This window comes from Schistocerca cancellata, chromosome 4 (genome assembly GCF_023864275.1).
Source record: "Schistocerca cancellata isolate TAMUIC-IGC-003103 chromosome 4, iqSchCanc2.1, whole genome shotgun sequence".
NCBI classification, from domain to species: domain Eukaryota; kingdom Metazoa; phylum Arthropoda; class Insecta; order Orthoptera; family Acrididae; genus Schistocerca; species Schistocerca cancellata.
The window spans coordinates 416,487,639-416,507,719 of record NC_064629.1 but is presented as its reverse complement, the minus strand read 5'-3'; positions in this window follow the sequence as shown (position 1 = coordinate 416,507,719).

Sequence of the window (20,081 nt, the reverse complement as noted above, 5' to 3'; positions counted from 1 at the left end):
GCAATCAATAGGGACAGTTGTAACCCATTCGACGAAATTTGAATGTTATCCGCAGCGTTGAAGAGTTTTTATGCTTTTACAGTCCTCATTTTTCGCTCCCTCCTGTGGCGCGTATACAGAGTGATAGCAAATTGAAACACCTGCGGGTAAAACGGCAACTAAGATGTCCCAGTTGGCAATCCCATTGGTGCCACCTGCGCAGTTTTGTTAGGTACTCTACGAATTTTCCCGTACAGAGACATCAATCACTCTGCCTACCAGATAGGCAACCATTTCGACACCCCTTTGAATTTTTTCTGCAGCCTGCAGGTGCTAATGTGGAGCAGGTGACTTGTCCCGCCTGTGGGTGGGGATAGATGAACGAGTATCTCTGTAAAAGAACAAAGGGGTGAGATCATGTTCAATGTGGCTGCAGCTCCGCGATGTCCTTAGAAAAGAGTCGAATCATCTGGGAGGCAGCGGTGGCAAAATTGGTGGACAACGTCTTCCCGTTGTACATTGTACCGCAACTATCGTTCTCGAGCGCGAAATGTATGGAAACCAAGGCGCGTAGGGAAGGTGTTGTTTTATTGACTCACTTTATGCCACTTCCTGAGGCCTTTTGGTGTCGATTCTGAACGGTGGTGTGTTCGAAATTTTTCCTTTGCCACCCACTAGAAACCAGCGTGGTTTCAACGCGTCGTCGAGGTTCTGACCTCCATGGCAAAGGCCTAAAACGAATGGGTGAAATGTGGGAAAGAGGGGATGTAATGACCTTCCCATCATATGACATGTCTATAATGGCTTTCTGCAGAATTTTGGTGAAATCCAGTGTCAATGTGATATCATTTACCCACCTTACAGCTCATATACACTTCTGAGCTCTGGCCTTATATACCGTAAGACAAAGAAAAACGACACACCACGAAGGTATAATCCGAATGGAACGGAAGTCGGTTGATGGGACGTACATGTGCAGAAAAACAAATGCAATTTTAGAAACAATTGGATGATTTATTAAAGACAAAGATCCTCACAAATTTAGCAAGTCAGTAACACAATGGTTCACCTCTGGCCCTTGTGCAAGCAGTTATTCGGCTTGGCGTCGATTGACAGAGTTATTGGATGTCGTCTTGTGGGTGATCGTGCCAGATTCTGTCCAATTGGTGAGTTAGCTCATCAAAATCCTGAGCTGCTTGTAGGGCCCAGCCTATAATGCTCGATATGTTCTCAATTGTGGAGAGATACGGCGACCTTGCTGGCCAAGGTATGGTTTAGCAAGATCTAAGATAGACAGCAGAAAATCTCATCTTGTGCAGGTGGGCATTATATTGCCTGGGATGGCTTGCTATGAAGAAAACAAAATAGGTCATAGAATATCGTCGACGTAGCGGTGTGCTGTAAGGGTGCTGCGGATGGCAACAAAATGGGTCCTGTTATGGAATGGAATGGTACCCCAGACAATCACTCCTGGCTGTTTGTTTGGTCTTACGGCGTGCGACAGTCATGTTGATATCCCAGTGCTGCCTGGAGCGTCTCCAGACATGTCGTCGCGGGTCATTGGGGCTCAGTTCGAAGCAGGATTCACCGCTAAAGATAATTCTACTCCGGTCAATGAGGTTCCAGGCCGAATGTGCCCGACCCTAGAGTAGACGGGCTTGTTGGCATATAGAGATCAATCATAGTCGGCGCAAGGGACACCGTGACCTCAGCCCCCTTTCTGTCAGCCGCTTATTTATGGTCCTTCTGTCACTGAGGCACGAGTTGCACGTCGGATCGATGGTAATGATGAATCCGGAGCTCTGAGTGCCTATCTGACAACTGCTCGGTCCTCACGTTCTGTCGCATCTCTAGGTCGACTTCTTCCTTCTTGATGCTGTGTTCGGACACGACAACATCGCTGAACAGTGACATCGCTCTTAATCAAATGTCGAGTGATTCGCCGATTACTCCAACCAGCTTCTTTGAGCCCAAGTACACGTCCTCTCTCAAATGCTGACATCCGCGTATACTATTCACGCGCCTGTCTGCAAGGCATAGTTACTGTCCAACTGAGCACATGGAATGAAATTCATGACTTTTTATGCCCTGGTATCGGCATATCCCCTGTTTACTGTGCTTGCCAGTTATGTGGTGAAACTGCGCTGCAGCGTCACACATTCATCCACCGGTCGCCAAAGTTTACAATTTTGAATTTTCCGTTGATATCTGTGTGAATATCAGTGTGTGACCAATTTCCATAACTCGTACGTGGTGCATGATTTCTTTTTTTTTTTTTTTAAAAAAAAAAGAAGCAAATTGTGTTTGCTCAATCCATTTGCAAAACATATTTATTTTCTCTACCCATGTACGTATTCTGGATAATAACATCACGTCTTTAAGAATTCGTACTTGAGAATGTCCATCACCTCATTTTTAAATGAAAATAGGTCCTTCTCTCTCATCTTATAAGTTATGTTACAAATAATTAGCTAAGGACACCACCTTTTGGGTGACTATTAACTATTTTTACGTGTTTCGTTACTAACTGGGTCTACATTCAACGCATTTCTTGTACTTCTTATTTTTCCAATATGTTTTTTCATTGTGACATTTTAGACAGCTAAAGTAAAATGAACGTGATGAGCTGTCTCTAAAATCTCTCTTAACGTCGGTGCTACATTATTCTTAATCTGACTGAGATGCCGTTTTCGGTGCTATTGACTGAAAACATAAATAACGAAGAACGGTCTTGCAGTGTGTGGAACAAACAGTGAGACTCAAAAAGTTGTTGTGTATTTATTATTTCATAGTTGTTAAATAATTAAGTCTCAGGTCTAATTGATTTATCGCCATTTTGTCAAATACACTAATTAATCTCAATGTGGACACCAAACCATGACACGAGGAGAAAACAAAAATGAGTTATGCTTCTCCATTAATTAGTCGCCTAATACACTAAGAAGCATGTCGATCAATAAATACCAATACTTGAAGGCACCTTCTATAGCTCTAAGCATTCATTTCCATAAGATCTCCTAAGGGTCGACAAATTGCCATCTTCATTGTATTATTAATCTTCTGTATCACAGTTCCACATGTACATCTACATCCATACTCCGCAAGCCACCTAACGGTGTGTGGCGGAGGGTACTTTGAGTGCCTCTATCGGTTCTCCCTTCTATTCCAGTCTCTTATTGTTCGTGGAGAGAAAGATTGTCGGTATGCCTCTGTGTGGGCTCTAATCTCTCTGATTTACGAGATATACGTAGGAGGGAGCAGTATACTGCTTGACTCCTCGGTGAAGGTATGTTCTCGAAACCTCAACAAAAGCCCGTACCGAGCTACTGAGCTTCTCTCCAGCAGAGTCTTCCACTGGAGTTTATCTATCATCTCCGTAACGCTTTGACGGTTACTAAATGATCCTGTAACGAAGCGCGCGGCTCTCCCTTAAGTCTTCTCTGTCTCTTCTATCAACCCTATCTGGTACGGATCCCACACCGGTGAACAGTATTCAAGCAGTGAGAGAACAAGTGTACTGCAACCTACTTCCTTGTTTTCGGACTGCATTTCCTTAGGATTCTTCCAATGAATCTCAGTCTGGGATCTGCATTACCGACGATCAATTTTATATGGTCATTCCATTTTAAATCACTCCTAATGCCTACTCCCAGATAATTTATGGAATTAACTGCTTATAGTTGCTGACCTGCTATATTGTAACTAAATGATAAAGGATCTTTCTTTCTATGTATTCGTAGCACATTACACTTGACTACATTGAGATTCAATTGCCATCCCCTGCACCATGCGTCAATCCGTTGCAGATCCTCCTGCATTTCAGTACAATTTTCCATTGTTACAACCCATTTCTGACGCTTCTGCTCCATGTTTTCACAAGTTTTCTTCCTTGTTAAGTATAGCTATTAGGTAAGCATTTCGTTCAACAGAAAATGAGAAGGTACTTGTGTTAACAACATCAGCGAATGTTCTTCCTGCGGCAATGATAAGGTGACATGTGAGGTATATATCTACGGTCTGGCGGATTCCATATACTTCATCCGTTAATAGGGCTGCAGTAAACTTCCTGAGAAGCCAAATACGTGTTCCGCACGCGGAATCCGAAGCAGAACCTTACCCATCACAGACAGTGTTCTTACTCGAGTTATACAGGCTCAGGTTTACTTAACGCCTGCATCACAGATTCGATCTGGTGGTTCCTCACTTTCATTTTCCAGTTTCCAACGAAACTCCGCCGTGTATAAGTCCACGCAGGATACGGTGGCCAATGCACGGTGATCAATTTTCGTCCAAAGCTCTGGATGAGTTCATTCGTTAGTTCGGAAGTGGAGGCCAATATCCGCTTTCGGCCGGTCTGCGATACGCAGCGATGCCAGAATCGAGGCGCACTCCCTGCAATCTTTCTCAAACGATTTTACAGAAACCATTCGGTAAAAAAAATCATTTTTGCGTCAGTTATAGCTTTACATGTCAAATTCATGATGACGTGCCCATCATGTCGTTAGTGGTTGTAGATATTGTGGTATTTGCTCTGTAGTAAGACACTATGCGAAATTCGAAAAAGGCAATGCAAAATAGAAGTCGCTATGGTTTTGTGTCTGGTGTATATTACATAATATGTTGCTGCATTTGAAATTTAGCTAACATATTGAAATTTTCTTTAGACTTGCGTGGAGGTCTCTATCTGTCACCAATCTTGAGGAAATTGATCTGACGTAACACACTCATTTGCGGATGCGCCGCGCCAGTGATAAGGCCTGAGTGAAATATTCGTAAACAACTTGAGATATCGAAATGAGATTTTGCCAAATGGTAGCACACATTTTGCTATACGGTCATTATGCAAAACTTCCTTATCTACTGTGTTATTCCACTAACTACCGACTTTTTCGATGAAAGAATTTAATTTTTAAGGGTCATTGATAGTTGATGAAATGATAAATGCTATGGGTTTTGGAAGAACATTAGTGAAGACATTACACGTTTATTTTGTACTGAGGATGTACTTTTCCATAAGCTACTGACCTTACTTTTCTTCAGGTTCCTCACTTCATCACGCACTCTTTCAGGATTCTGTCGCAATTGCGTCTGCGCAACATGTTAGCGAGGTGAGGCGGTGTAAACTTCGCTTCGTTTTGGAAAAAGAAGCAAATTTTAACATGGAAATAAGATGAATGTGTAGGTTTCACTCGAAATTCGCCACTTTGACACTTCTCTGAAAGTTACAAATGGTTAACAAGGCAGGCGAAAAAAAATCTCTGCATTTTCGGCGGAATTCTTTTTACATATTGACCAAAGCAGAGGTGAGAGATCTTTTTGAATGGTCACTATCCAAGTGTGGGCATGGAGGGCCCTCACTTAATATTTACAAAAAATGTGTGTGTAGGCTTCAGTTTAGAATAGCAGTTTCCCTCCATTGCTAGGCATTTCCCCTACAGCGCCTGCCCGCAGCCCCCACCACTACCACTCTCCCCACGTGCCCCCTGGATACGGTATTTTGCATGGACTGAACAGGTCTCGGGAGACCCTAACGGTACTGACCGACTGCCGTGTCATCCTCGGCCTATAAACGTCACTGGATGCGGAAATGGACGGGCATGTGGTCTTGCTGCACTACCAGTCCTGTCCTATGAAAAAATGCATCGCATCTGAAAGGCAAGCCTCCAAATACCAGCCTTTTCCCCCAGTGAAGCGTTTAAATATGACATCGAAGGTTATCTGTTACATGTAGGCCACTGCTATCGTATGATTCTTCATGAAGAATGAAATTCACATATTTTGGGCGAGAATTGTGGGAAACCTCATGCAAGAGGAGCCTTAGAGTAGTGATTACTTTATGTAAAAATTTAAAATACTCTTAATTTTGCTGGCGAGGTATAATTTTTTCTATTTACTAGGAGATCTTGCACTGCTTCGAACGTTTCGCAAGCTGCCAGAAGCTAGTTCATCCACAAGGGATCAGTCATCTCTAAAACTTCTTTGAGAAACAATAAAATAATTAGCAAAACTCCAAAATGTTTGCATCTGCATTTACCACTTATAAGTCTTATGAGGTAACAAATTCTTTTTCATAGTATACTTTTATTTTTTTGACACATTGTCAGAGTGAGTGTCGATCCTTTTGAACAGAGGTGGAGAGCTTTTTTCAGTCATCAGTCTTCTGACTGATTTGACGTGGGCCACAACGAATTCCTCTATAGTTCCCCAAGGAAGTTATTCCCTGATGTCTTATAACATTACTGTCATCCTGTCCCTTCATCTTGTCAGTTTTTTCCATATATTCCTTTCCTGGCCGATTCTGCGAAGAACCTGTTCATTCCTTACCTTATCAGTTCACCTAATTTTCAACATTCTTCTGTAGCACCACATTTCAAAAGCTTCGATTGCCCTCTGTTCCGGTTTCCACACAGTCCATGTCTCACTTCCATACAATGTTGCGTTCGAAACATACATTCTCAAACATTTTTTCCTCACATTAAAACCCATGTTTGACACTAGCAGACTTCTCTTGGCCGTGAATGCCATCTTGGCCTGTGTTAGTATGCTTTTTATGTCCTCCTTGCTCCCTCCCTCATGGGTTATTTTGCTGCCTAGGCAGCAGAGTTCCATAACTTCATCCATTTCGTGATCACAAATCGTGATGTTATGTTTCTCGCTGTTCTCACTTGTACTACTTTTCATTACTTTTGTCTTTCTTTGATTTACTCGTAATTCATATTTTGCCTCCCTGGTGCCTTTACCTTTTCTAAAGTCAAACTGATCGTCATATAATACATCCCTAATTTTCTTTTCATTCTTCTGTACATTATTCTTGTCAGTAACTTGGATTCATGAGCTGTTACGCTGATTGTGCTGCAATTACCGCACTTGCCGGCTCTTGCAATCTTCGGAATTTTGTGGATAATGTTTTTCCGATAGCCACATAGTGTATCACCAGATTCATACAGGGTGTTTCAAAAATGACCGGTATATTTGAAACGGCAATAAAAACTAAACGAGCAGCGATAGAAATACACCGTTTGTTGCAATATGCTTGGGATAACAGTACATTTTCAGGCGGACAAACTTTCGAAATTACAGTAGCTACAATTTTCAACAACAGATGGCGCTGCAAGTGATGTGAAAGATATAGAAGACAACGCAGTCTGTGGGTGCGCCATTCTGTACGTCGTCTTTCTGCTGTAAGCGTGTGCTGTTCACAACGCGCAAGTGTGCTGTAGACAACATAGTTTATTCCTTAGAACAGAGGATTTTTCTGGTGTTGGAATTCCACCGCCTAGAACACAGTGTTGTTGCAACAAGACGAAGTTTTCAACGGAGGTTTAATGTAACCAAAGGACCGAAAAGCGATACTATAAAGGATCTGTTTGAAAAATTTCAACGGACTGGGAACGTGACGGATGAACGTGCTGGAAAGGTAACGCGACCGCGTACGGCAACCACAGAGGGCAACGCGCAGCTAGTGCAGCAGGTGATCCAACAGCGGCCTTGGGTTTCCGTTCACCGTGTTGCAGCTGCGGTCCAAATGACGCCAACGTCCACGTATCGTCTCATGCGCCAGAGTTTACACCTCTATCCATACAAAATTCAAACGCGGCAACCCCTCAGCGCCACTACCATTGCTGCACGAGAGACATTCGCTAACGATATAGTGCACAGGATTGATGACGGCGATATGCATGTGGGCAGCATTTGGTTTACTGACGAAGCTTATTTTTACCTGGACGGCTTCGTCAATAAACAGAACTGGCGCATATGGGGAACCGAAAAGCCCCATGTTGCAGTCCCATCGTCCCTGCATCCTCAAAAAGTACTGGTCTGGGCCGCCATTTCTTCCAAAGGAATCATTGGCCCATTTTTCAGATCCGAAACGATTACTGCATCAGGCTATCTGGACATTCTTCGTGAATTTGTGGCGGTACAAACTGCCTTAGACGACACTGCAAACACCTCGTGGTTTATGCAAGATGGTGCCCGGCCACATCGCACGGCCGACGTCTTTAATTTCCTGAATGAATATTTCGATGATCGTGTGATTGCTTTGGGCTATCCGAAACATACAGGAGGCGGCGTGGATTGGCCTCCCTGTTCGCCAGACATGAACCCCTGTGACTTCTTTCTGTGGGGACACTTGAAAGACCAGGTGTACCGCCAGAATCCAGAAACAATTGAACAGCTGAAGCAGTACATCTCATCTGCATGTGAAGCCATTCCGCCAGACACGTTGTCAAAGGTTTCGGGTAATTTCATTCAGAGACTACGCCATATTATTGCTACGCATGGTGGATATGTGGAAAATATCGTACTATAGAGTTTCCCAGACCGCAGCGCCATCTGTTGTTGCAAATCGTAACTACTGTAATTTCGAAAGTTTGTCTGCCTGAAAATGTACTGTTGTCCCAAGCATATTGCAACAAACGGTGTATTTCTATCGCTGCTCGTTTAGTTTTTATTGCCGTTTCAAATATACCGGTCATTTTTGAAACACCCTGTACATCCTACACACCAACAGGAATAATCGTTTCTTTTTTACTTTTTTTTATTTTTGCCACTTCCTCCACGTCTTTTAGAAATTCTGATGAAATGTTATCTACTCTTTCTGCCTTATTCGATCTTAACTGTTCCAAAGCTCTTATAAATTCTGATTCCAATACTGAATCCCCTGTCTCTTTTACATTGATTCTTGTTCCTTCCTCTGTCAAAACATCAGACAAGTCTCCCCTCTCATACAGGCTTTCAAAATGGCTCTGAGTACTATGGGACTTAACATCTGAGGTCATCACTCCACTAGAACTACTTAAACCTAACTAACCTAAGGACATCGCACACATCCATGCCCGAGTCAGGATTCGAACCTGCGACCGTAGCAGTCTCGCGGTTCCAGACTGAAGCGCCTAGAACCGCTCGGCCACAGCAGCCGGCTATAGAGGCCTTCCATGTACTCTTTCCACCTATCCGCTCGCTCCTTTGCATTTAACAGTGGAATCCCAACTGCACTCTTAATGTTACCAGCCTTGCTTTTAATTTCACCAAAGGTTGTTCCAACTTTCCTATATGCTGAGTCAGTCCTTCCGACAATCTTTTTTTTTTTCGATTTCTTCGCATTTTACATGCAGCCATTTTGCCTTAGCTTCCCTGCACTTCCTATTTATTTCATTCCTAAGTGACGTGTATTTCTGTATTCGTGAATTTCCCTGAAAATTTATGTATTTCCTTCTTCCATCGGTCAACTGAAGTATTTCTTCTGTTACCCATGGTTTCCTCGTAATTACCTTCTTTGTACCAATGTTTTTCTTCCCAAATTCTGTGACTGCCCCTTTAAGAGATGTCCATTTCTCTTCAACTGAACTGCCTACTGAGCCATTCCTTATCGCAGTATCTGTAGCCTCAGAGAACTTCAAGCGAATACCTTCATTCCTTACAAGGGAACCTCCCCATCGCACCCCCCTCAGATTTAGTTATAAGTTGGCACAGTGGATAGGCCTTGAAAAACTGAACACAGATCAATAGAGAAAACAGGAAGAAGTTGTGTGGAACTATGAAAAAATAAGCAAAATATACAAACTGAGTAGTCCATGAGCAAGATATGCAATATCAAGTAGAATGTGAGCGCAGGAGCACCGTGGTCCCGTGGTTAGCGTGAGCAGATCTGGAACGAGAGGTCCTCGGTTCCAGTCTTCCCTCGAGTGAGAAGTTTAATTTTTTATTTTCAGTTTATGTGACAAACTCTTATGTTTTCATCACTTTTTTGGGAGTGATTATCACATCCACAAGAAAACCTAAATCGGGCAAGGTAGAAGAATCTTTTTACCCATTCGCCAAGTGTACAAGTTAGGTGGGTCGACAATATATTCCTGTCATGTGACGCACATGCCGTGACCAGTGTCGTATAGAATATATCAGACGTGTTTTCCTGTGGAGGAATCGGTTGACCTATGACCTTGCGATCAAATGTTTTCGGTTCCCATTGGAGAGGCACGTCCTTTTGTCTACTAATCGCACAGTTTTGCGGTGCGGTCGCAAAACACAGACACTAAATTTATTACAGTGAACAGAGACGTCAATGAACGAACGGACAGATCAAAACTTTGAGAAAATAAAGAAAGTAAAATTTTTACTCGAGGTAATACTTGAACGAAGGACCTCTCGTTCAACAATTGCGCCCGCTAACCACGGGACCACGGCGCTGCTTGTTACTCATTATCCTTGATGTTGCCTATTTTCTGCATGGACTACTCAGTTTGTATATTTTGCTTATTTTTTTTATAGTTCCACACAACTTCTTCCTGTTTTCTCGATTGATCTGTGTTCAGTTTTTCAAGGCCTATCCTGTGTGCCAACTTATAACTAAATCTGAGGGGTGCGCGATGGGGAGGTTCCCTTGTTAGTACTTCCACCTCTTTGCGCATTCATTCTTCCTGAATAGTCTCTTAAACTGTAGCCTACTCTCCATCACTATTAAATTGTGATCTTAGTCTATATCTGCTCCTGGCTACGCCTTACAATCCCTTATTTGACCGAGCGAGGTGGCGCAGTGGCTAGCACACTGGACTCGCATTCGCGAGGACGACGGTTCAATCCCGCGTCTGGCCATCCTGATTTAGGTTTTCAGTGATTTCCCTAAATCACTTCAGGCAAATGCCGGGATAGTTCCTTTGAAAGGGCACGGCCGACTTCCTTCCCTGTCCTTCCCTAATCAGATGAGATCGATGAGCTTGCTGTCTGGTCTCCTTCCCCAAACAACCCAACCCAAGCCCCCTTATCTGATTTTGGAATCTCTGACTAACCAGGATGTAATCTAACTGAAATCTTCCCGTATCTCCTGGCCTTTTCCAGGTATACCTCTTCCTCTTGTGATTCTTGATCAGAGTATTCGCTATTACTAGCTAAAATTTATTACAGTTCTCAACTAATTTTACTCTTCTTTCATTCCTACTACCAAGCCCATATTCTGCAGCAACCCTTTCTTCTACTCCTTCTCCTACAACTCCATTACAATCTCCTATGGATATTAGATTCTCGTCTCCTCTTATGTACTGAATTACCCGTTCAGTATCCTCATATACTTCTTCTATCTCTTCATCTTCGGCTTGCAGCGTCGGCATGTATATCTGAACTATCGTTGTCGGTGTTGGTTTGCTGTCGATTCTGATGAGCACAACTTTATCGTTGAACTGTTCATTGTAACTCACTCTCTGCCCTACCTTCCTATTCATAACAAATCCTACTCCCGTTATACCATTTTCTGCTTCTGTTGTTATTACCCTAAACCCACTGCCCAGAAATCCTTGTCATCTTCCCATTTCAATTCACTGACCATCACTATATCTAGACTAAGCCTTAGCATTTCCCTTTTCAATTTTTCTGGCTTCCCTACCACGTTCAAACTTCTGACATTCCGCGTTCTAACCCGTAGAACGTTACCTTTTCCTAGAATAGTCAAGCTTTTTCTCATGGTCACCTCCACCTTGGCAGTCCCTTCCCGAAGATACGAATGGGGACTAGTCCGGAATCTTTTGCCAACGGAGAGATCATTACGATTTACAATTACAGGCCATATGTCCTGTGGATCCATATGTCCTGTGGATGCATATTAGGGGCATTTAATAAGTGATTTCCACTTCCTTTTGCATCCTCAAGCCGTTGATCATTGCTGATTCTTCCGCTTTAGGTGCAGTTTCCCGTCCCCAGGGCAAGAATGTCCCCTGAACCGCTGTCCGGTTCTCCGCTCTCTTTGGCAAGGCCGTTAACTGAATGAGGGTGACTTCTTATGCCAGACGTCTTCGGCCGCGATTGCTGATGATTTTTATTCAAAACTTAAGCGGTGTCGGGGCTTGAACCGGGGACCCAGGGCGTTTTGATTACCTATCAATGATGCTACACTTTTCTTTTGTATTTGGTCGTGGCGGACATCACATGACACCCGTTGAAGTTCATTGTTGGTTCCTTCACTCACTTTCTTTTATTACAGAGAGCAGCCAGATGTCTGACCGTACACTTTGAGCTACCGTGCCAGCACCCCTAGACCAAGGGAGGTGTATGTAAACGGATAGAATATGAGATAATCTGAGCGATAAAGTTAGGCCAAAAATAGTACTCGAGTATGTCTGCCGGCAAACCACATAAGCTCTTCAAGAGAAGGAAAGCTCAGAAGAAAACTTGAAAAATAACATTCTATGATTCCCCAACTATTCTGTAGTAAAAGGGAGAGATATTAATTTCTTAGTTGTAGGCTGGGAGACGCTTATACATTGACTGAAATACGCTGTTGCTTGAAGTAGTGAGTACGTAAAAAATGCTTGTTAAATAAATTAGTCGAATCATACTATGTAGGCTTTCGTGACTGGTATTTTCGTTTTTGTTAATATGTGTTTTATGGCCATAACACTATGCACCAAGGCATATCTCTGTGCCTTAGGTTTCGTCAGACAATGCTGGAGAAAACTCGAACTCTTTACTCGTATGCAGGCAATGTCGTTTTGTGCCCGCTACAGACCACTTCCAAGATCGCAGAGTTTCGCCGACATTTGTTATGAAGTTTCATTTTGTATTAAGGTCTACACCTCGTCTGATTGTAGTCCAGTTAAAGCCTTTTTTTAATTTTATGGTTTCTCTATACATCCTAACACAGTAATTATTCGTTCTTGATAAAACCATTGTATCAGGAAAACGAATTTTATGGTTCCGTGGTCCCAGTGCATGTTCTGCTGCTGTTGATTCATCAATGTTGCCACGGCGACAATTGCTCTTCTATTGCTTAATGCGGATGTTGATTCTTTCTCTCATTTGTAGTGCTTATGCACATTTGATCGCATGTACAAGGAATTTTATATACTCCGGATGTGGTAAGCGGCGGCCGTAGGTCCTGGGCAGTGTTCAAATATTCGCGCACTTTCCTAATTGGTTTAAACACTATGTCAATGCCGTCTCTTGCGAGTACTCTTCTGGCGCAACCCGTGCCCGATTTTCCGAATGGGGCGAGAGTTATCCATTTAAATGGCTCTTTTTCATTAGAATCCCCAGATCTTGTAGAGTGTAGTGCACTATTAATCTCTTTGTCAGAGCAGCCGTTTCTTCGTCAGTGTAGTGTCTTAGTTATCTTTTCGTCATAGTAGATTTTTCTCCTTCAGAAGAAGGAACGGCAACCCTGACAGCGCACTACACTACTGGAAAAGGTGCACACAGCTACGAATATCCCAGAGAAACAGCAATGCGTAAACGGTACGAGAGAGTACGTCATACCACTGCCGATAATAACACTATCACGGCCATGAATACCTTAATATGCCCTCGTCTGTAGAGGGAAACTGGTAATTAAGCAGATAAAGCACCACCCATGACGGTTTACTTGAGCATTAACTTAAAAATTTTGTCCATATGTTCTTTCATGGGACTACTCACATGCCCAATAAAAAAATTTTTACCTAAAGTTGTTCTTTGGAGTCATTGATAAGTGCCCTTGAGCAAGTCGGCAAGTACTTATAGTTTTCCGGGAGCAATCCAGCTTGCATGAGAGGTGAGGCTTGAACGCACCTGCGACCATGTGGTACCTACTGCATGATAGCCCATCCTCACAAGAATGAAAGCAAGTGCGCCTGACGTCCCACGTAAACTGCCAAGCTGTTACTCCCTACTACACCCAGTTACGTTCTCGGCAGTAATGTCGAAAGACGTTACTTTGTTCTGTTTTTTAAGTAGGTAATTCTGCGATTAGCAAAATCCCCAGACATGTTCGTTGATTTTACACCTTCAATCCAGAGAGGAGGAACTTCTGCAATATGGTAGTTTTACCGTTTCATTGGTTTGATGTAATTAGTCGTGCAGCAGAAGACAGGATTGGAAACGTATAATGGAAGAAATTGCTTCAAATGGTTCAAATGGCTCTGAGCACTATGGGACTTAACTTCTGAGGTCATCAGTCCCCTAGAACTTAGAACTAATTAAAACTAACTAACCTAAGGACACCACACACATCCATGGCCGAGGCAGGATTCGAACCTGCGACCGTAGCGGTCGCGCGGTTGCAGTCTGTAGCGCCTAGAACCGCTCGGCCACTCTGGCCGGCAGAAATTGCTTCATTCACTGCATTGTTAATGGAACCATTTTGTATTCACGTAAAACGAGGAAAACATAAATTCCGAACCATGAAATACGAATCCCGTGTCCTGACCAATAAGTCACGAGTTCTGACCCACTAAAGGTGACAGCAAGTTAAAAATATCTCGTCAAGGCTCCTAAGGCGAAGTCAGCGATTCACAACGGGCGTTGTTGCGTCGCAGCTGCTGCCGTTTCTCGGAAGCAGCACGCTCCGCTCCCGCAGGAACAACGCTGGAACGCGCATACGCTGTGTCAGCAGCGATAGCGAAGCGGCCCAAGCTCTTGGAAAATCGTCGAACCTTGCTATCTACGGCACGCACTGGAGCGAGCCAGAAGAAGAACAGCGCAATGCCAACGTTCACACGTTTCGTTCCCACAGCCAGAGCCACGTAGACTGCTCCATCCTAGCTCATATGTATCGACAATCGCTTACACACGCCGGTGTAACTGGAAAATAAAGAGAACTTTTGTTTACAAAAAGGGAGTTATACCAGATTCACATAATTATAGACCAATAACGCAAACGTCCGTCTGCTGAAGGTTTCTTCAGCTTATTCAAAATTACACATTACGACACTCTTCAACCGTCGGCGGTCTCTGTCAGTCAAGAGACGAGGTCTGCCTGTACGCTTTTGTGCTGTACGTGTCACTTCACGTTTCCACTTCACTATCACATCGGAAACAGTGGACCTAGGAATGTTTAGGAGTGTGGAAATCTCGCGTACAGACGTACGACACAAGTGACACCCAGTCACCTGACCACGTTCGAAGTCCGCGGAGAGCCCCATTCTGCTCTCTCACGATGTCTAATGACTACTGATGTCGCTGATATGGAGTACTTGGCAGTAGATGGCAGCACATTGCATCTAACATGAAAAACGTATGTTTTGGGGGGGAACAAAAATGGTTCAAATGGCTCTGAGCACTATGGGACTTAACATCTGTGGTCATCAGTTCCCTAGAACTTAGAACTACTTAAACCTAACTAACCTAAGGACATCACACACACCCATGCCCGAGGCAGGATTCGAACCTGCGACCGTAGCGGTCACGCGGCTCCAGACTGTAGCGCCTTTAACCGCTTGGCCACACCGGCCGGCCACAGTTGTTACAATCAATACTGTTTGTTTTACTCAAGTAATAAAACAGGTTTGGAATTAAATGTATCGTAAACTGGTCATACTATAGGGAGCACTGAGGATAATATGCGTATTCTCCACAGGGTTCAAAGAGGCAGTGCTCTCGACTTATTAGAAGAGCTTGAAATTCGTAAAGCTAAAAAACAGGAGCCAGCAAACGCGCTCAATGGGCAGAAAGATTTTATAACCAATACCCACTCTGTTTTGGTTGACAAAGCTCTGCTGCAATCTTTTGTTTTCCTTTATTGTTATTTCATCCCGCCTCGCCGATTGTGGGCGCCTTGTTGGCTGCAGCGGTTTAAACAACTCACTCTTCAGCCAGTAGAACTTAAGGCTAACTTAGATGCTAATACAACATGTACTTAATATTACTTGAAAAGGTGACATGAATGGAAGAAATATAAATAATATAATGTTGTCTTCATGAACTGTTTAAAAACAGTGATAAAAATGTGGACAGGCAGCACGATTAAAAACATCTGAGAAACACTTGAAAAATGCTAAAAACTTGAAAAACACTGAACACGACAGAAGATACACTGAACAGTAAAAACGGAGCATCGAGCGCTTTCACTAAAATTGGAAATGGACCTGACTTGGGACGGTAGATAGTAGATGAAAAGAAGAGTGGGTATGGTCCACAATGATATTTGAAAACAGTATGTTGCAATGGAAAAATTGATTTAAGACATACGTTTTCAGGTTTAGATTAGACGAGAAGCTGGCACTACACTGTCGGGAGTTTTGAGTTACCAGTACTCAAATCACACAGTAGAAAAATTTTCATGCTAGCTTGCTCGTTTGACAGACACGTCATACAAATTGCTCAAGATTATTGGCCAGTTGGCTACTACTTGCCCTCAAAAAGTTAGTACCAGGAACTGTGAACTGAAATCGAAACATCCTGGCAAAATTAAACACCATAAACAAACCAGACACCTGTTTTAATTGATTTAGTTGTGTGTACATCTTTTTCAGCTCTCTGCAACTTTAAGAAGTTCGAATTAAATCACAATTTTATCATAACCCAAAGTAGTTTACCCATGCGTCGTGGTATATCTTTCATTCGCTTCTTAGAACATTTCTTCATGATTCTACTTTTTTTCCTTGTTTTGTTTTTCCATCTGCGTACTAGTGTCAAAATATTTCAGGGTTGTATCACGCCCCAGCAGCCGTCTACTGTGCCAGAATTACTTATCAAGACCAGAGGCATGGTTATTGACACTGAAGAAATTTTGCTGTGTGTACTGCAGTACTGTTCGGTAAAACTGTGGTATCGTACACAGATCGCGTTGCCACATCATAGTTTGCAACAGGAATCGATGCGACAGACTTAAGCGTGGGCTCGCTGCAATCAGCAACGATGTATCAGAGGCGATCCTGAAAACCACGTCTTCCGTCTCAGCATAGCAGCACCCTCACACTGAGGTCAATATAGTGTCGAGCTACTGTAGCAAGCACTCTGCCCAGTTTGTAACCTCATCTGCAGCAGTCAGCAGCGCGGAGTGGCTGCGTGGTTTGAGGCGCTATGTCACGGATTGCGCGGCCCCTCCCGCCGGAGGTTTGAGTCCTCCCTCGGGCATGGGTGTGCGTGTTGTTCTTAGCATCAGTTAAAGTTAGTTTAAGTAGTGTGTAAGTCTAGGGAACGATGACCTCAGCAGTTTGGTCCCTTAGGAATTCACACACGTTTGAACATTTTTTGTAGCAGTCAACATTAAGGATAAACGCTATAGTCAAAGTTTCTGAGGGACTTGTGCATTTAAATATGGAACACTGTAGTGCTGCAAGAGAACAGTTTGTTAATCTCTACATCAAGTAAGTTTCAGTAGTCACCACAGTTGTAACAAATCAAGAAATACGGTGGCAAAGATATATTTCAAAGTTAATTAAGACCCTTATTCAATGTAATAAAGTGAACTAATATTTCATGTGTTCTAGTAAGATGAACCTCACCCAGAACAATGGAGGGACCCTTAGTTGCGGCCAGACGAAAGTGCACTACTGGCCATTAAAATTGCTACACCACGAAGATGACGTGCTACAGACGGGAAATTTACCTGACAGGAAGAAGATGCTGTGATATGCAAATGATTAGCTTTTCAGAGCATTCACACAAGGTTGGCGCCGATGGCGACATCTACAATGTGCTGACATGAGGAAAGTATCCAACGCCGGCGGCGGTAGCCGTGCGGTTCTGGCGCTGCAGTCCGGAACCGCGGGGCTGCTACGGTCGCAGGTTCAAATCCTGCCTCGGGCATGGGTGTGTGTGATGTCCTTAGGTTAGTTAGGTTTAAGTAGTTCTAAGTTCTAGGGGACTTATGACCTAAGATGTTGAGTCCCATAGTGCTCAGAGCCATTTGAACCATTTTTTGAAAGTATCCAACCTATTTCTCATACACAAACAGCAGTTAACCGGCGCTGCCTGGTGAAACGTTGTTGTGATGCCTCGTGTAAGGAGGAGAAATGCGAACCATCACGTTTCCGACTTTCATAAAGGTCGGATTGTAGCCTATCGTATCGCGACATTGCTGCTCGCACTGGTCGAGATTCAATGACTGTTAGCAGAATATGGAATCGATGGGTTCAGGAGGGTAATATGGAACGCCGTGCTGGATCCCAATGGCCTCGAATCAATAGCAGTCGAGATGACAGGCATCTTATCCGCATGGCTGTATGGCTGTAGCGGATCGTGCAGCCACGTCTCGATCCCCGAGTCAACAGATGGGGACGTTTGCAAGACAACAACCATCTGCACGAACAGTTCGACGACGTTTGCAGCAGCATGGACTATCAGCTCGGAGACCATGGCTGCGGTTATCCTTGATGCTGCATCACAGACAGGAGCGCCTGCGATGGTGTACTCAACGACGAACCTGGGTGCACGAATGGCAAAACGTCATTTTTTCGGATGAATCCAGGTTCTGTTTACAACATCATGATGGTCGCATCCGTGTTTGGCGACATCGCGGTGAACGCACATTGGAAACGTGTATTCGTCATCGCCATACTGGCGTATCACCAGGCGTGATGGTATGGGGTGATATTGGTTACACGTCTCGGTCACCTCTTGTTCGCGTTGACGGCACTTTGAACAGTGGACGTTACATTTCAGATGTGTTACGACCCCTGGCTCTAACCTTCATTCGATTCCTGCAAAACCCTACATTTCAGTAGGATAATGCACGACCGCATGTTGCAGGTCCTGTACGGGCCTTTCTAGATACAGAAAATGTTCGACTGCTGCCCTGTCCAGCACATTCTCCATATCTCTCACCAATTGAAAACGTCTGGTCAAAGGTGGCCAAGCAACTGGCTCGTTACAATACGCTAGTCACTACTCTTGATGAACTGTGGTATCGTGTTGAAGCTGCATGGGCAGCTGTATCTGTACACGCCATCCAAGCTCTCTTTGACTCAATGCCCAGGCGTATGAAGGTCGTTATTACGGCCAGAGGTGGTTGTTCTGGGTACTGATTTCTCAGGATCTATGCACCCAAATTGCGTGAAAATGTAATCACATGTCAGTTGTAGTATAATATATTTGCCCAATGAATACCCGTTTATCATTTGGATTTCTTCTTGGTGTAGCGATTTTAATGGCCAGTAGTGTAGTTTCACCTGGTCACAGTAATAACCACACTTATAGTTAAAGAGACTTGTCTTGTGCCGAACTGACACAGATTTTGCAGATTTCAAACATGTTCTAAATTCAGACATAAATTTCTTGGCTAGAACTCTGATTTCAACTTTCATATGTGTTATGCCTTTATTTCACACTTCGACTAAGTTCAAGGTCTTTCTGAGTTACTGTTACTTTCACGTGTCCCGATATTAATGAACTCCAGGGTAAATCAATATTCGTCATGGATCTACATGTACATCATAATCACTGCACTGAAACGCCCATTTAATTATTTGACAGAGGGTTCAGAAAACCACTTTCACACTATTTATCGGTCGTTCGACCTTCTAACATCACACGGGAAATACGTACGCTTGAATCTTTCCTTGGGGACACTGATTTCTCCGATTTTATTACGATGGCCGTTTCTTCATATGTAGATGTGTGGCAACAAAACATTTTAGCAAGCGGAGGAGATAGGTGGTGATTGAAATTTCGGGAAAACATCTCGACGCAACGAAATTCGCCTTCGCTTTAATTATTGCCATCCCAACTCGTTTATCATATCCGTGAAAATTTCTCCCATTTCATGATAACATAAAAGGAGCTGCTCTTATCTGAAATTTTTCATTGTCCTTCGTGATTCCTATGTGGTAACGATTCCATACTGCGCAGTACAGCGTAGTACAGGAAGTCGCTTTAGTTATGAGGTCATGTTAATGATAAGAATGATTAGCAGCTATGTTACTTATTTAAGATCGAGAACATTCAGATGAACTATGGAATACTCCCTTGAATCTACGGCGGAGAACGTCAAGCGATTAAAAGGGTCAGAAGTCGAATAAATCTATCTGTCACGTGACTAAAATGCCCTGGATTTGTTGTGCTGAGGTGGCAAACACGAAGCCTTTGTGGCAGTTGCAAGGGCGTAGCGGCTGAGTCACGATCGCCCGTCTGACTATCTATGAATCAAACCGGGAAGTTGCATGATTGCTGCCCTCGTGCGTGCCGAAGCGCTGCAATCCGACGGCCTTAGATAAGGTTAAAATGCGTCTTCGTCACTGTGTTGTAATCCAAACCAAAACTGTCGTGGCTCGTGGGAGGTCTTACGACGGAATTAACTTCAGTCGTGCCCTCCCCCCCCCCCCCAACTCCCCCGCCCTCCCCGTCCATTCTTCATCACTCTCATAAGCCACGGAGACAATGTATAATAATAAAAAGAAGAACACGAGAGAATAGAAACC